The sequence below is a fragment of the Anolis carolinensis genome, chromosome 5 (assembly GCF_035594765.1).
Source record: "Anolis carolinensis isolate JA03-04 chromosome 5, rAnoCar3.1.pri, whole genome shotgun sequence".
NCBI classification, from domain to species: Eukaryota; Metazoa; Chordata; class Lepidosauria; order Squamata; family Dactyloidae; genus Anolis; species Anolis carolinensis.
The window spans coordinates 51,269,527-51,275,895 of record NC_085845.1 but is presented as its reverse complement, the minus strand read 5'-3'; positions in this window follow the sequence as shown (position 1 = coordinate 51,275,895).

The window sequence follows — 6,369 nt, the reverse complement described above, 5'->3', positions numbered from 1 at the left end:
TATCTGGCAGTGCGGACTCATATAATCCAGTTTAAAGCAGAAAACCTGAGATCAGATCCTGGGATATAGGGCCTGTCTGGAAGGGCCCTCAGTATTTCTGCCTACACAAGCGTCCTTTCAAGCACAAAATTATTATTTAAATGTATGCAATAACCTTCAGGCTATGTCTATAAGTAATATATGGAGGTATCAATGCATTTCGTGTTTAAATCTCATCTCCAAGATATCTAATTGCGATAAGGGCCCTTCCTCACAGCTATATAACCCAGAATATCAAGGTAGATAATCCACAATATCTGCTTTGAACTGGATTATCCGAGTCCACGCTGCCATATAATCCAGTTCAATGTGGATTTTATACAACTGTGTGGAAGGGACCTTAGAAGTATTCCGAAATACATCTGGTCACAAGCATTTTGGATAAGAGATACTCATTTTATCCAAATTAGGAAGACAAAACTTGTACTGAAATAAAGATAATCCACAACTGGGTTCTCCCTCATGCGACCCAACAGGACTATATTCTTGTTAAATCTCTCTCTTTTTTAATTCCCTCATTTAATGTCAAGTTTTTTAAAAAAAAATCCTTCCCAAGTGGGGAGATATCCCCATGCATTACTCCTGTTTCCATTTGGAATGGCAAATGGAGTAGATATAGAAGAAATATTATTTTATTCTATCAGTTGTTGGAGATAATTGAGATTGTTTTCATGTATCCCTCTTAGGGTACATCTGCACTGTAGAATAAATGCAGTTTGACACCACTGTAACTTTCATGGGATGTATAGTATGGCAAGGTATCAGCACTCTTTGGCTGGGAAGGCTAAAGATGTCAAACTGCAATTCCAGGATTCTATTGCATTGAGCTACAGCAGTTAAAGTGGAATCAAATTGCATTAGTGCTACAGTGTAGATCAGGCATGGGTAACTTCGGCCCTCCAGGTGTTTTGGATTTCAACTCCCACAATTCCTAACAGCAGGCTGTCAGGAATTGTGGGAGTTGAAGTCCAAAACACCTGGAGGGCCGAAGTTTGCCCATGCCTAGAGTAGATGCACCCATACTCTCCTTTTAGATGAAAACGGATAGGTTCATAAAAGGACTTTTTTCCCTACATAGTGAGGCACAAACTCAATGTGCCTCTCTTCAGAGAGCAATAGCTGTATTAAAGCTGGGAAAAACCTTAGGAGAAACATAGCTTTGTACAAATATACTGCATCTTCCAAGACAGTACTTTTTCTTACTGGGATTTTTGGCTCCATGTTTTTATCCCTATCCTTCCTTCAGATAAATAAATGGGATAGATATATGACTCTTTCTGTTTTCACAGCAACTCTGTGAGTTAGGTCAGGCAGAAAAACCAACTGAAGTTACCAAGCAGTGCGGATTTAAACAAGTGTATCCCCAGTTTACCCAATATGCCAACATTGGCCATTATTATAAAATATGTATGCCCTACTAATTTTCAATAATGTCTAGTGCTATTCACCATGATAACCATGGAACCATTCAATAATTTCTAGTGCTATTCACAATGATATTTGTACATCAACTTTTGCAAAACTTATTTTAAAAACTGTTTCGGCAACATGCATATAACATTTTCCAATAACTCTTATATATATTATATATATAATAAAATACTTGTATGCATTTCCCCTTCAAAGTACCAAACATTTGGAAACATTAAGGATCTAGCTCTTAGCACTTTGTTGCTAAAGCTTTTATAAAGAAAATTTGTAAATATTGAAGATGACAAAAATGGTTACTTATCTTGATTTTTCTAATAAATTAATCAAGAATTGTTAGATTATTGTAATATACTTTGTTAAAGTGACCGCTAAGACAGAAAAATATCTCAAAGTAAAATCAGTTTAAAATGCATTGGAATAAGACAGTATTATGAGAATTCACAGATAGTCATAAAGCAAATCATACATTGTATGAAAAAATAACAGCATGATCCAATGACAAATTAATAAATGAAATGTTGCAAAATTGGTTAAAGCTTAAAATAGAGAGAAAAAATATGATGACTATAAAGTTGCACTCCATCTGTACTATGTAAGATTTCTGCACTAAACAATAATAGATATTTGATGACAATAACCTGAAATAAATGGGATACTAAACAAATTAGTTAGCATGCATATTTACCAACTGGCAATGCAGCCTCTCCACGATGCTTGCAGGTATGCCCTGCACAAGTGCACCTTAATATAAGGAGATAGAGTCCTCCAACAAATTCCTGAGGTGCTTCCCAGTTCCTCTCAGCAAAGAAAAATATACAATTCTATCTGTTAACATAAATCTGTCCTAAAACATGACCATTAGATGTCTACTTGTTTAGAGATCAGGGATTAAGAAAAATACAACTCACCAGAAAAACAAACAAACTTTCTTCTTTGGGATTTCCAAAATCATAAAGTCCAGCAGTACATGGCCTCTTCCTCTTACTTTGATTCCAATAACCAGTTATTTTATCATACTTTAAAAAGAGTAAGTTGAGAGCGAAGTGCTTCAGGAATTTGTTGGGGAGGTTATGCTTGCTTAGCAGAATTAGCCTCCCAGCAATCAGGGTAATTGAAGTCCCCCATAAATACTAATTCTTGCATCTTGGAGATTTGTGAGATTTGTTCAGAAAAGCATAATCCACGAAGACTTGGTAAGATAACACATAATTGACTCCTACCACAATGTTATTTCTTTCTCCATCTATTTTTAAACAAATTCTCTGAAATAGTCCATTCTGATCACTGACATGGATTTCTATATAAGTGAATTTGTCTCTGACATAAAATGCTACTTTCCTCCCTTTTCTGCCCCATCTATTCTTAACAGGTTATACCAAACATGGGCAAACTTTGTCCCTCCAGGTGTTTTGGACTTCAACTCCCACAATTCCTAACAGTCTACCGGCTGTTAGGAATTGTGAGAGTTGGAAGTCCAAAACATCTGGAGTGCCAAAATTTGTCAATACCTGGGTTGTACCCTTCTTCCACCTGTTCCTGGAGATGTCAGGTCTGGCCACAATAACATATGCCTTGATTATATATTTGCTGGATTCCTGTAACTAATTCTATATAGGCACTGGAAATCATTTAGAAATTTCAATTAGTCCAATACACTGTGGTCATTTTATTGATCAGGGGGATTGAATAGAACACATAAATAACACATAGCCTGCATAGCTGTCCTTCTTCTGGGTGCTTTAAAAAAACCTCTTTGCCTGATGAAGTCTGTGAGCTTTAGAAATTAGCCCAATTTATTTTGTGCATTTTTGGCCTAATAAAAGTATTACATCAACATGGACTCAAATTTGAAATACACAAATTTGCCAATAGATGGCAGTAAGATAATATGAGTGAAAGGTTTGCTTTTGCTAAGAAGATCACCGAAAATTTATTTAATGCCACAACTGGTGAATCTGTGGCCTGTGGAACTCCACTTAAGATCTTGAGATTTCTAGAAGTCTATCATTTCATACTTCAACCACATCTTAAGTTAGACTTTCCTGCATGTAAATTATTTACCACCGCAGTTAATCAAATAATATGGTATCTCAAGGTAAAATGTACCAAGGGACTGCAACTTTTGTTCTGATGTCAAGAACCACTACACTGGAGAAAATAATGTTCTACTCTCCCCCATGCAAAGCAGCAATGTCTGTGTTATATATGGATGATATGTGCCCTGATAAATGTAGATATTTGGCACTGATTTGTTATATATATGGAGAGGGAGAGAGAGAACCGGGTAGAGAAGGCTGACAATGTAATAATGCAAAATTAATCCTGCTTCTTTTAAAAATGACTTTCACAAAAAGTATGGGGCTATTAATCAAGGTTACTCTGGCTGTTTGAGTTCATTAGCTAACCTGTTTACCAAATGGCAGATTCATTCAGCAAATAATTTGGCCCTCCTACTCAGTCATTAACACAAGAACCAAAGTAAACCTTAATTATCAAACTGAAAATCCAATAATATTTTCCTAAAATTTCTATACTGATTAAATCCCTAGTTAATGCCCTCTGAAGCCTACATTTTTGTGATCCTTGTCTCTAGAACATGATCCAAAAAAAATGTGCAGTGCCATTTCTTTCTCTGCCTTCAACAGCCCTCTTAAAATTTTTACTTTCGATAAAGCATTTCACATACAAAGCATCTTTTTATGGTGAAGACATCACACACACATGGCTGTCTACTTTAGTGAGTTGGGAAAGCAATACAACAGGACAAAATAACAACAATTGACAGATTCTAGACAAATCAGAATTGTTTCACTAAGTAAGAGCCAAAAATTTAGGTATGAATCACAAGACCATATCTGCAAATTCCAATTAGTTCAAACATGGCAGCCAGATTGATTACAGGAACATCTAATAGTGAACATATTACACCCTTATTAAAGTCACTCCACTGGCTGCCAATTAGCTTCTGGGCAAAATACAAAGTATTGTTTTTGACTTTTAAAGCCCTACTAGTGTGAATCCAAGTTACATACAGGGTCGCCTTCTCCTGCACAATCTGCTCTTTCAGACACTTAGGTCCTCTGGGAGATGCTTACTCCAATCAGCCAGAACCCAACTGGCAACTGTCACCCAGAGGACCTTTTCATCCCCAAGGCTATGGGATGATCCATTGGAAGAGATCAAACAGCTAAACAAGCTATCAGAATTGAAGACCCAAATTTAGACCCATCTCTTCCAGCAGGCCTACCCAGACAATTTTTAATTATGAGTTTTGATTTACATTATATTGCTGCTATAGGTTAATTTTGTTTTTGTGTTTGGTGTATGTTTTTGTGTAATCTTTGGTCAGACTTGAGGATCCACTGATTGTTTCATTCTGTACTTTGATTTGTTACTACAGATAACCAGCTTTGTTTGCAGGTTCTACTGCATTTTAGGAATTTACAATTTTATCAGATGTATGTTATGTGTGTTGTTTTTAAACCTATGTTGCTGTTTATATGCGGTCCTTCAAAATGTTTCTGTGAGCCAGCCCAAGTCCCTTCGGGGAGATGGTGGCAGGGTACAAATAAATTTATTATTATTATTATTATTATTATTATTATTATTATTATTATTATTATTATTTTATATTGGTGTGTTTTTATCTTTGTATTTTATTGTATGTATTTTATGTTCATATGTTTTGACTTTGTTGTACCCCTCCTTGAGCCATCAAGAGAAGTGGGTAATAAATCAAATGTATGATGATGATTAGAATTATTATTATCATCATCATTATTAGCAAGATCTAGCAACCCATACCACATTCTAGAAAGGGGTATAAACAGCTGAAACTGATTCTACATGTTCCTGTCCCTTACATCTATATCGGTTGCAGGAGCGGTTCACCGCCCAGGCCAACTAGGCATTTGCCTGTGGCACCATTTTGTTGGGGGCGCCGTTCAGGCAAATCCTGGCTCCGGAAAGAAGGTCTCACCAGGAAGGCGTTCCACGCTTCTCTGCTCAGCAAAGCGCCAAGGAACGCCTTCCTTCTCGCCAGGCCCTTATCCTCCCCTCCCTGCTGCTCAGCTCCACCCCGGTTTGGGGGGGGGGGGTGGGCAAAATTCCGGGAGGGGGGGCGGCAAAATTCTGATTGCCTACTCTGGAAAATTACCTAAGGACAGCTCTGATCGGTTGTCTTTTAATTGACGGACCCAGAAACATCCTCCAGTAGGGGCATGCAATTCAGTTAAACCCCATTCTGATTTCGGTATCTGGATTTTGGTGGACCTCTAGATGCGTTTTTTGGAAGCCTCCCGAATTTGGTCGAGGAAAATTAGTTTTTCGGTCTGGCAACTGAAAGATCCGGGATGATCCAGCCCATTGGCGGTATTTAGAAACTTACGAGGCTCTCCTTTCCATCATTTTTAGGCCATCAGCTTTAAGAAACCCCCTTTTCTAGGATTGTTTCTCCTTATATATTTCAATAAGACCTGGATTCAAAGCATCAGGCTTACGAAGCCACCCTTTCTGGGATCTTTTGCCCTCACCACCCTTTCAATGAAGCTGTGTTAAACTCTTATTTCAATGGGAGCCACACCACCTGAAGGAACATTAGCCATTCTTTAAAAAAGATATAAATTACCTCATTTTATGGCAACTTTAGAAATGCTAGGATACCTCTACCCCACATTTGAAGCTTGCCTTGTGTGAAGAGCACCATAGGTAGCGGCCTTAGGTGTGTAGAAAGTAAACTGTGTATTTATTGCTATTTGAGTCAAAAAGCAAGCCAAACCATGCAAAGCTGCGAGCAGCACTGAGAATTCAGATCACTGATCTGTCTCTCTCAGAAGCCTGCTCGTTACAGAAAAATGGAAGTCCAGCTTAGTTAAAAGACACATCATAGCTTTCTTCTGT